Below are 12,514 nucleotides of genomic sequence, written 5' to 3' on the forward strand. Positions count from 1 at the left end.
CCCTTCTCGGTCACTGGCGGCAACCTGTCTACCTGAACAAAAGAGCAGCCTCTCATGTGTGTGTTCACCATTTGCCTTTCAAAGGCTGCTTCCCCTTTGAAGCTTGTTTAAGCCTTTTGGGCTCCTGCCAGGGAGAGGTAACACCTCCTCCATATCAGGCATCTATTGTTGCCACTCCTGTGAGTCAGTCACACTTCTCTCCAGGAAGGGAGTCTTGTGGCTGTAAATGGCCACTGGAAAGCCTGAGTATCAAAGTGGCAACTTTCTAAAGTTGCCTCATATTTAAAAGTGACATTAAATTCAACTTGGACATCACGTTGGGTTTAATGTAGCAAATATTTTGATACCTTGAAGTACAAACTTGAGGAGTCCCATACAGGAATTTTGTCAGTTGAGTTGCCAGTGTGAAACCCTGTCCATGCCAATGGGGGTACTAGTCTCTTCTCAGTAAAAAGCATTGCCATAGCGTCTCGCATTTGGGACCTTATAAGTGTTTAGCCAGAGCTATTGGCTCTGCCAATGTTTTTAAGATTTGTTGGAGGGCAGCATGGCTACTGTGCAGCATGTTAAAAAGTTTTAATAAAAAAGTGTTATAAGTATATTGGTCACTGTATATATAACACAGAAGACATTATGTACAGCTGACTAACCCTATTAAACAAGCATTTGCAATGCAAACGGTCTCACCTTTGGGACCTTATATGTATTTAGCTATGCAGCACATTAGCCTGGGTGCTGAAACATTTACTGTTCTTTAACATGGATGGAAATTAAGCACCAAACTGCGTGACACGGCAGGTATGGGAACACATGGAGAGAAATATTGCCTTTCAGCAGGAAATGGTATAGTCCAAAAATAAATAAAAGCAGGGCCTTCGGAGGTCATATCACTGAAAATACAAGATTTGAAAAAAATATTATTGTCTACGGGTGTTTGTGGAAGACAGTTTATATGGACTGGAAACTAGAGAATTCTAAAGTGATTCTGGTATTTTACTGACCTCTGATAAAGTATCCACTAAAGTATATACAAGATATCTCGAATGCTAGACCTAAAAATGCTTTTTTATTTGCTGGAGTTGCCAGAACTTTTTGATTTACTGACAGCGAGGGGCCCGAACTACTTTCCTATGGATTTAAAGCCTCAACACAGATTTTAACGCGTTTTAGATTAAATACTGTGCACTTCCTGTTTGCATCCCTAACTGTGGTACTTGGTTTGACAATGTCGTTGAATGCCCCAGCACAATTATAATTATAATGCACAGAGCACTTTGCACGCTGCAACGCTAGACGCGACCTAAAAAGTGAACAACGTAAGTGATATGGCATTCTACTGCTACTACTGTGGTCTTGAAGCAGTGGTTACCTTCTCTCTGAAAGTGTTCAGGAGCACATATGTATAGATATGAAAAACGTGAATTGTCGGGATCTGAATTTAGAGTTCGAAGGTGAAAAAAACAAGCATTTGCAGAGCCAACGGATCTTTGAAAAGACTGAGGAAGCCAATAGTAGAGCTTTTTGACTCTGTCAGTTTTTTGCTATCTTGTACATATAATGTACATAGAATTGTGCTGGCCTGTGCAGCATGGCGAAAAGTAAAAAAAAAAGCGATAGGATACGGCCAGTGTTGAGTACGCTATAACACCTTTTTTTTTTTAAACTTGCAGCCATGTTGCACAGGCGGCTGGTGACATATGAAAGTGGTGAGGCGTAAAAGGTGATAATAAGTGTTACGTTGCGTAACAATGACACACTATTAAACTATTCCCTGTGACACTATTAACTAATTGCACGATATTCTAATAACCGGTTCTGCAGAACTTTGCATATTCTGTGAGACACTATTAGCAAGATTTCTCAGACACTGTCACCCAGTTTCTTGAGACACTTAGTTGTACTTGTAACAAGTTCTATCAGAATATATTAACCAGTTAATTGATTCACCATTAACCAATATCTTGAGGCACTATTCAAGAGTTTCTTGAGAATCACTATAATGCAGTAGTATCTATTAACCATTTCCCTGAGACACTATTAACCAGATTCACCAGGTACAATTAACCAGCAAAACGGGACATTAACCAGTTCAGTGAGACACTTTCAACTGGTTCCCTGAGAATGTATTAAACATCACCATGACAATTAAACGGAAGTTAATCTCCTCCATAGTTCTTTCTATAGGTCTTGCAGTCACACGTTTTACCAGCTGAGCAGTACGACCAGCCTGGGCAGGGATGTCATTTTTAAAACTTGCATACCCATAGTGCACCTGCGATGCAATTGACGTAAAGTAGTTTTTTTTCTACGTCCACATTTTTTTCTTTAAAGAATCTTAGTTTATTTTGTTAGGAAAGCACCACAAGCGTAATACCCACAGTTTTTACTTTGATGTAGACACTCTTAGTAAGAAATTGTTTGAAAATTAGACTTCATTGGAACCATACAGGGATTAGCATGGCCCCTGCGCAAGGATGACACCAAATTTGTGAACATTTTCCGATATTTATCATCAATTAAGTATCACTGTATGACTGAGCTGCATAACGGCCGTCCAATATAATTACGTCCTTTTGACACGAAAAGAGGAGCTACAACTTTCCTTTTAAAATATTTGCTTGTGGTATTGTGACACTTGCAAAGACGAGATATAACATAAGAATATAAATAGAGTAGTTATTTCATGACTGATACTGTATGTTTTTTTCAAATTCAGCAGATTTGGTCGACAGTGTCACCAAGGGTTAAATTTATTCTTATATTCCCATCGGTGTGTTTTTAGGTATACTATTGACGCAGGATGTTTTCAAAGGCGGGATATTGGAGATGTTCTGCTGATTGTGCTGCTCTGGGGTGAATGTTTGCCATGTTCATTGTTTGTGAGCGCCTGGTGTCCACAGAGGCCCACGTGTGATTCCTCCCCTCGATTTTATCTTAAGTCGTCACTTTGCAGCTTGGGATTTTTAAGCCCCTTCTGATAATACAAGTAACAAGAGACCGCTACCGGCGCGCAATGTGCTCTGAAGAGACAGAGACAGACATGGGGTAAACACTACAAGACACAGGCATGGGGTGTGCACTGCTGAAAGAGAAAAACACAGGCTGTGCACGAAGTGAAACAGAGGTTAGAGAGAGAAAAAAAAGCACAATGTCCTGCTCGAGTCTTGGTGCAGACTCTATATCCTGTGATGTGATTCTCGGCAAATCGCTTAACCTGGTGCCTGAATCTAGCTGAACTCTCTAATGCAGCCAGGGGGCTCATGTAATAGCAGTTAAAGGGAACATGGGTGCTAACCTGTATTCTTATGGGCCTGTATTGCGTCGAACAAGATGAGAGAGGTGTCCACAGAGAAAGGCTCAGGCACAGCTTCTGCTTCATGAGTAACATTTTCAAAAGTGAAAGCACATTAAGACACGAGGAATAATGACAGAATCCGGCTGCACCCCTCCTACAGCCCGCCCCCTCTCGTGATGAGTTTAAATTGTTACCACCCATTACTTCATTCTCCTTCTCAGCCTGCCTCGCCCCCTGCCATTGAAATGAATGGAGTTCTGTGAACTCCTCCCAGGGCCATTGTGTAAGCGCCCGAAATCCAACCTTATTCATTTTTAGGTCTCGCGAGCCAAAGGCTCGAAGAGACATTTTATATGTGGGATTTTCAAAGTGCTACCCACAGTCTTTTGGCTGGCCTAAACCTTGAGTGCACGATCACATGCACGTGCACAGCTGCTCCTCTGCTCATTGCATTCCCCCCTCCCTTCTCACCCAGCCCTTTGATGCTCTGCTCGATTACTTTCACTTTTGCCGCTTTGATGTTTGATCGAAACGCGATCACTTCCGCTTGTTTCTTTTCCTAGCAGGTTGCCTGCTTCCTAGTTATACAGAGCCGTGATCTGCTTCCCAATCCTGTTCAAACTAGAGCTGGGCATGTAGAAAGTACAGTACGCACACATCTGCTACATAGAATATGCTATTTCGTTCCTTGCCCGTGTTTGGTCGCACCCTTTCCAGTTCTCTTTTAGTCACCCTTCTCTTCTGGGTAGCGTTTCTGCCCGAGAAAGCTCCACTCCTTTTCCTGTGTTCTTAGGTGCTTTTTATCCTCCAGCGGGCTCCAGCTTGAGCATTTTATGTCGCTATACAGGTTGCCTGCTTCCTAGTTATACAGAGCCGTGATCTGCTTCCCAATCCTGTTTAAACTAGAGCTGGGCATGTAGACAGTACGGTACGCACACATCTGCTACATAGAATATGCTATTTCGTTCCTTGCCCGTGTTTGGGCGCACCCTTTCCAGTTCTCTTTTAGTCACCCTTCTCTTCTGGGTAGTGTTTCTGCCCGAGAAAAGCTCCACTCCTTTTCCTGTGTTCTTAGGTGCATTTTATCCTCCAGCGGGCTCCAGCTTGAGCATATTATGTCGCAATACCCCGGGGCAGCTGACGTGAGCAAGCACAGCGTGTCCCAATGGGAAACGGCCATTCTGTGCTCGCCGCCTTTTTGTGTCGTCATATGTTTAGGGTCACGACTTTGTCCGTGAAGAAACACGTGTTGCTTTTACTAAGCTAGAAATAAATGCTCTTTCCCACGCAGGACGTTTGATCTAAAGAATACACGAGTCGAGAGGCTAGTACGGAAGCTGTAAGATGAGATATTTATGCTAAAACCAGCCGCTTCTCACAGGAAGGTTAACTCTGATCGTGTCCATTGATACACCTCATTAGGGTGAAAGCACCAAGTCTCACCAAAGTATTCCTTCCGTACCTAGTGACTGGTTCCAGCTCAGTCCAGTATCTTATGTATTTCTTGCCCGGACAGTACTACAAAACTGTCCATGAACAGAGCACAGCTTAACTGTAGGTTTAAATGGCCCATTCTCAGTAGCCCTGTGCAGGACTTGTAAGTGGGATGAAAAAAACCGAAGGGTCTCAAAGGGGCGTGGCCAATGTAATCAAGGGCGTGGCTTAAACACGTTTGCTTAAAAATCAGAATTTAACATAGTTTGCCCCCAACTGGTATTTTGCTGCGTTTATTGCATCCAGAAAAACAATACAAGTAACATTCCACCTAGAACAAGCCAGGACTAATGGCTTTGTCAATGGTTGTTAAATGCATAAGATAAATAAGCAACAACTTTGGCATTGTTGTATATACTATTGAAAATGTTTCCGTTCTGAAACGATGAGACTGTGAAAGAACTATAACGAGTGTCTTTGACGTTACATCAAAGACAGTCAAGGTGGTATTGCTGCAGAGTTAAGGATTTTTTTCACCCCGAAGTAGGGTGACCAGATTTTGTGATATTGTGAGTGTGTCATGAAACCAGTGCACATTTTATATCTGTGTATCCTATGTGTGCATATTTTGATATTTCTAAAGCACAGACTCCACTTGCTAGCAACAGAGCGCTGTACAAGGGGACTGTGGGAATACATGGGGCATGGGGGCTTATATATCTTTTTTGCTTGGACATCGTAGACTGCTGAAGGCATTCCATATTTCTCCAAGTGTTAAGCCTTCCAGAGAAATGGTTCAATGGGAAACCATGCACAGTTCCGCAAACAATGGTGCCTTAAAGCCACTGCACTGAAGTTGTAATCTCGGTACGTGTGCTCCAGTGGCCCCTGTCTCCAGCTGCTCCTCTGTCCCTGCGCCTCCTCTCCGGCAGTAAACTCAAGCCCCAGCAGACTGGGATAGTTAACACCCGCCCCTGTCCAGCCCCCCTTCACTGGTGTGCTTTTGTGATACACCACCCTACCGCAACAATACATGCCCCAACATTTGCTTGTTAACCTGTCTTTACCAAGTCCCTCGTGCTGTATTTACAACCGTTGGTATTTACTTTCGCTTTTCAGCAGTCACGTCTTAATTTTTGTTTCTCCCTCTATCAGGCCCCTTCTGCTTTTGTGATAAACAGTAAAAAAAGCTCTGGCAGGTAACAATAAATGAAATATATATGTGTCTAGCGCCAAAGCACTCTTAGGACATCAGTGCGCTGCACAAGTGACTTCCATTCCAGTATAAAACCACATGTGGAAATGCACAGCTCCGCAAACAATGGTGCCTTAAACCCACTGCACTGAAGTTGTAATCTCGGTACGTGTGCTCCAGTGGCCCCTGTCTCCAGCTGCTCCTCTGTCCCTGTGCCTCCTCTCCGGCAGTAAACACAAGCCCCCCCCGCAGACAGGGGTATTTAACACCGCCCCTGCCCAACCCCCCTTCACTGGTGGCTAATGAGACCTGGACTGGAAGAGCAGGTTCTCTTTGAAGATCCCCATGAACCAGAGGCCGGCAGAGCCCAGCCCCGGACCAGAGCAGCAGATTGGGAACACGTGGGGTGGCACTGCATGCCCTGCAGCTATCGTAAGGGGCACTGCACACCCTGCAGGCACGGGCACAGCACAGCACTGCTACCATGCTCACAGCACTGCATACCCTGCAGCCACGGTAAGGGGCACAGCAATGTTATAGTATTTATTTATATTTATAGCAGTTTTATGTAGCGTGAACGTGCCCAAAGCATTTACAATGCAACATGGCATTGTAAATGACAATGCCTTTTATGTATGCGTTACGAAAACCTGCAAAGTGTGTGTTTACGCGCACCACTTGCAGGTTTTCAAAACACATAAATAAAAGGCAGTGTCATTTCCAATGTCAATAGCACAAACTCTCGCAAATGCGAGACCTATTGCATTGCAAATGCTTGTTTATTTTATTTTAATTTTATTTTAAAGGTTTTATATAGCGCTGGCTAGACCCGGAGGTATCATAGCGCTTTACATGAGTATCAGATCATAGTTGCAGGCTACATCGTTACAAAGGTTACATAGTTTTAGAGCATGGCAACATAGTTACTTGAAAAGGCTGTGATAAACAATAAGCACATATACGTAAGGGAAAAAGCAGGCAAGGGGAGAGATTCAGTGTAGGGGGGTAGGAGCAGGGGAAGTAGACAGAGAATGAAGGAGGGAAATAGGAGGGGAGGGTGAGAGAGACAGCATGGAAAGAGGAGGGGGAGGGCGACGGGGACACAAACCGGTAGACGAGTCAAAGCTGCGTCCAAATTCCAGTAAGCTGTGATCCTAAGGGAAGTGGTATAATTTCCCCATCTCCGTTGCGAGAGGCTTCCTTTACACAGTGGACTCTCTCAGAGGGGTCTCTGAGACTCCAAGGCCTACATACTGGATCCTTCCCCAAAAAGGAGAGAGGGAGTGCTTTGGCAAGGGGTGCCATACCATACCTCAGCTGTGAGTGGCTACCTTGGCGCTGTGGGCTCTCTCAGCGGGTTCGCTGAGACTCCAGAGTATAAATATTGGATCTTTCCCCAACAAGGGGAGAAGGAGTGCTTAGTCAAAGGACACAAAGGACAGGGAGCTAGGCGGTGTAGCAGGCAAGGGGAGAGATTCAGGGGAGAGGGGATAGGAGCTAGCGTGTTACATGAGGAACCATAATGTTACAATTTTACATCAGTTACAAATTACATAAATTTCAAGAAAAGCATTCAAAGAACATAGGGGACAGGTGAATGGAGCAAGGAAGGGTAAGGGGATAGGGTAAAGGAGTAGGAGGAAGAAACAATCTACCCAGTTAATCAAGAGAAGAGCAGGGGGCAGCCATTTTAGAGAGAGGGAGGAATCCTTAGTAGTGGAGGGGATCTTGCACTTGACCCAGAAGTTCCAGGGAGGCGGACGGCCATTTTAGATTTATTTGAAATGCCAAGAACCGGGAACCTGAAGTCATTCAAGAGGCATCCACCCCAACATCAGCGTGTGGAGCAAGATTCCAGAATGGGGCCACCAAATCAAACCAGTCCTCAGAGCGAGAGCAGACAGCTTCCGGCGTCGGAAGTGCAAGAGCCAAGATCCCCCAGGCAGCCAAGGGCGAGAGCGACTGTGGGCTCCAGAGATTCACCGCAGATGGCCAGAGCCCCACAGCACCTCTCAGTAGTAGCAGGAAGCACGCCTGGGGCCCAAGGAAGCGAAGATATATCGGCGTGGTGGAAGCAGGGGGCGGGAACATCGGCGGGCACAACGTTGTCCCCCTGCGTCCCAGGGGACAAACACGGCTGTGCCACGCCTGGCACGGCAGGGTGGGCTGCCAACTGAGCTGATCGCCTTGGCTCGTTGGTCATCCTGGCCCCTTGTGGATCCCCCGGTTCCTGTGTGACACAGCACCCTGCCACTTTCAGCAGACCTGGAGAAGTTGCTACTGCCTTCTGACTCTAACTCCTGCTTTCTGGCCCCTGGCCTCTGCATCTGAGCTGAGATCGAGGATCGCTCTGCAACTTGCCAGATTCGGCCCGGGCCTTCGCTGCACATCGGAGGCCGCTTTTGGACTATGCCTGTAAGCGTGACCCTCTCCCTCCCCCCCCCCCCACCTGAGCCGAGATTGTCGGCATTTACAATGCCGAATGCGCGATCGTACCTGTGGCGCTCCACTCCCTGTGTTCCTTTTGCCCCACTGTGATGTCGGGGCTCAGAGCTCCCAGCCCCTTCCCCGTGGCAGGCCTCAGTCACCGGCCGCCGGATCGGAGCAGGCACCTCTGTCGGTGGACTCAGCCCAGCGTTGTCAGCGCAGGAACAGGCCGAAGGGGACAGATCGCCATGCGGACCCAAACACGCCGTGGCCGCCGCAGACCCAGGAACAGACGAGCGCTCCAGTCCCACGGTCCAAGCCGAAAGCCCAGAAGATGGGTGTCAGTCTCCGCCGGAAGTCAGCCGGGCAGGCGAGGATAAGTCTGCAGGTTCGAGTCGGCTTCGTGAGCAGAGGGCAGCGGACGTCCCTCTCCAGGTCGTGGATTTTCATGACATTGAAAATCGGCACGCCCTCTGCCCTGATGTCACAGCTGTAGCTTGTGCCTGCAGGTCGAAGAATACCTCGCCCAGTAGGCACATGCACAGCAGGAGCAGGACATCTGGAAATTTCATCACAGCTGCCCATAAAAAACAAGAGAGCAGCAAGTAGTAGTTTATTTTCAGCTGCGTGACGATTTTCTAAACTCTCTTTTTGCCTCTCCTCTCAGAGTAGTAGGAGCAGGGCGACGCCCATTTTGCCCATTAACACCAGCCGCCCCTGCAGCAGATGCGCTGCTGTACAACATCACAAAAAAAAAATATTGACAAAGCCAACAGATCTCCAATAGGTGAGCTCTAACTTTGCATATGCTTGTTTTACTGGTGATGGAAGCCGAAGTGGATGTGCATGTTCTGATGAGAGGACTGCTTTCCTCGCAGACTCACCTAACTCATCAATATTCATGAGGTAGGTTGCAAATTGCAACTCCCTCTAATTAGATGCCATCACAGGGATTGAGGCTTTCTCATGTCCGCAGAACACCGTCTGTGATCGCATTTTATTATAGTATTTTTTTAATGCAGCTCATTTTCCTTCAAGGAAACACGCCTGCATTAAAGACATTATTTTTTCTTTTCTTTTAAAGTTTAAGGGTTGGCATTGCCCCTCTCTGGACCACTGCTCCAAAACAAACTTTTTTTCCATTTACATAGGGGAAGTTGTCACATTGGACACCTTCTTATTTTGTTACAACCTTCTTTAAGGAGTTGGTGGCTAACAAATTGGCGGTCGCAAACAATTGACACAAAGCATTCAGAATCACTTTGGACTGCTAAATGACTTCGCAGATTAGACAGACAAATAATATATGGTGCTCTTACAGTGCCATCTGGGCACCTTTCATGGCTCCAGAATATTATTATGGGATTACATTGAGAGGGGGAAATTACTCTTGCGAAAAATAACCACCCGGAAACGAACAGTGACAAGAAAAGACAGATGTTAACCGAATACAACAAGGAAGCTGCAAAGAACAGGTAGTTGCTGGCGGCAGAGTAGAAATTCTGAAAAGAAGGTCCGTTCACTGAACTACCCCGGGTGGCACTATTCTGATTTTTGTTGTCTTTCTCCCACCACGGTCCGTCCCTCTCCTCACCCTCAAGCGCCACCTCGCACATGCAGTATTTTGCGACTAACTTCCTCCCTCTGTGCAGATGGACAGTAAAGATAAACGCGTGTGTTATTCTCCGCTACCTCTCATTCACACCCATAGTGATATGTGTGTTTTACCGCAACTGGAATCAAGGGGCTCTCTGGGGGTTATTGTTTAATATAGCGCCTCAGCAAATACTTAGTAGCACTTTAAGCCCTGGCAACGTATAAGACGGCGAGAAGTAAAGACGATGGGCAAAAGAACGGGGCAGTGAGATTTCAATGCACCGAAAGAGAATCGGAGAGGGGACGCTTCTGAGTGTCTTCTGAGACGGTGGCGGGAAGTCACGGTGGAAATGCGGAGACTGAGGTAAAAGGAAACATTCGCGTCCATAGTAGAGACTGCCCTTCAGTACTCCCCCACCACACAGCCATGGGGCTTGAATGCTATCAATACAATACACCAAAAACGTTAAACACAAAGCACGCAGACCTGCTGTTAGACTGTCTAAAAAGGATTGATTATTAAACCTCATAAATACCTTCAGTACTTCCAGGCGCAGGGGTGACTGAGCAGTTCCCCATGCCTAGTAGAGGCGGCTCCGTTACGCAGGGGTCCTGCTCGTGAGAGAGGATGGCACGTGGCAGAAGGCTACCTATGACAACATCCCAGGCACGAAGCACAGCGGAGTCCAGGCTTCCCAAGACGGCTGCCCCGGCCGGCCCGAGCATTCTCCGGTTCCTCCACTCCGCAGACACCAAGTCAGAGCGAGAGAGCTCACTCTCAGGCTGGGGCTTCTCTCACACGGCCAATTTACGTTTCCAGAATCCCCGAGGGGAGGAGAAAGTACATGAGCTGCCTGTCAGCAGCCGCTCAAGGGCCCTGTTTGTCTGATGAAGCCTGGAGGCCGCCTAGCATACAGAGGCGCACAGCAGCCCCTAAGGCGCGCACGCAGGTGTGCAGGCGACGATCACAGCAGAACACTGGGAAGCCTGGGGCAAAGTAACAAGCATTGGCAATGCAATAGGACTCGCATTTACACGAGACCTATTGCATTGAAAACGGGAGTGCGGGCGGGCGCGAGAAGACACAAGCACGACCGAGAGGGGGCTGTGGGGCCCCAAGAAGTCACAGACTGCGGTAGGGGGGTGTAGGGAGGGACGGGAAGAAAGTAGTCTGTGCAGTAAAGGGGCCAGTGGCCATGAAAGGATACAAATGACCGACAAGGCTGTCATGGAGAGGAACTAACAAGCTTAAAATCAATTGGAATGTGGAAGCGGATTATTGATAACCCACTGGTGCAGGGTCACCTCTTCGTCCACGGGTTCTTAACAAGTAAGGAGGAATCGACACTGGAGCGAAGTACAAACCATAGGTCATTAATTAGCATTCATTAATGGGGCCTCATCCGACAAGAACCATAGAGATACTCAAGGAGGAAGCACACCGAACAGTGGTTACATGGGTTTTTATAGCAAGAGATCACAAACAAGGGAAGCCCAGAGGTAAATAGAGCTTTGGGAAAAACACACAAATGAGGTACCAGTAAGAAATGACAGCATTGGTGCCTTGTGCAATTGTCGCGTCCTGAAGCCACACAACTAGATGTGCTATTTGGGTAAACTTTACTTGAGTCTTTACTATTGTCTGAAAAACCCCAAGCAGACGCCAGGTGTTCTTTTGCTGTTCTCTGCATGTATACACAGCCTACAGTGCCCCAATCTAGATTCTTTACTGTTTATACAGATGTAGTGTCCAGGATAGAGCCGGGCTGGAAGTAGGGCAGGGGTCAAAAATGGATGAGGCATAGCTTAAAATGTAAAATCTGATTCTCTCATTTTTTGATTAACAGGAAGGCAGCATTTATAACGTAAGCCAATGAAGATCAGCCGGAGAGTAGGCGGAGCTTCCACACTATAGAGTATACTGCATGTCTCGCAGAGCGATGGGAGCGCATTCGTGCTGCAACGCTAGGTGAGACCTAAAAAAATTTAAAACAAAATTGACGAGCAGCGGAGCGACACTAGGGGAGAATCAACAGATGCCAGATTCCGAGGGCAGGCTGAGGTGGTACTGAGTGATGCTGAAGTAGTGGTGTGCTGGTGAGGAGGTGCTGCTGAATGATACTGAGGTGGTGCCGAGTGGTGCTGAGATGGTGGTGTGTTGCTATGGGAGTTGATGTCAAGTGATACTCTGGTGGTGCTCAGGTGGTGCTGTGCTGGTGCTCAGGTAGTGTTGAGTGGTGCTGAGTGATACTGAGTTGGTGCTGAGCTAGTGCAAAGGTGATGCACTGGTGCAGAGGTGATGCTGCATATATGGCGTTGTGCTGATGCTGTGGTGGGGCTGCGCTGATGCTGATTTGGTGGTGCACTGGTGGTGGTGCACTGATGAGGAGGTGGTGCTGTGTTGATGGTGCTATTCTGATATCGGTAGGGACTGGGCCAGCACAGACAATGATGGAGGTAGGATAGCATCGTAGGATGAATGAAATACTAAACCTGTAGCCATGGGAAATCAGTTTTAGATTATACGCACCTTACATTAGAAATATATGGAATTCCACAATCTAAAA

At 47.0% G+C, this 12,514-nt stretch overlaps 1 protein-coding gene and 1 pseudogene across 2 annotated transcripts in view; both read left to right on the forward strand.

Moving 5' to 3' along the window:
- Positions 1 to 12,514, forward strand: part of BOLL (boule RNA binding protein) — a 1,219,536-nt gene that overhangs the window by 575,586 nt on the left and 631,436 nt on the right. The gene's annotated exons all lie outside the window — the stretch shown is intronic.
- LOC146857977 (U6 spliceosomal RNA) lies at positions 2,413 to 2,508 on the forward strand (annotated as a pseudogene).

Source organism: Triturus cristatus, chromosome 3_2 (genome assembly GCF_964204655.1).
Source record: "Triturus cristatus chromosome 3_2, aTriCri1.1, whole genome shotgun sequence".
Lineage (NCBI taxonomy): Eukaryota > Metazoa > Chordata > Amphibia > Caudata > Salamandridae > Triturus > Triturus cristatus.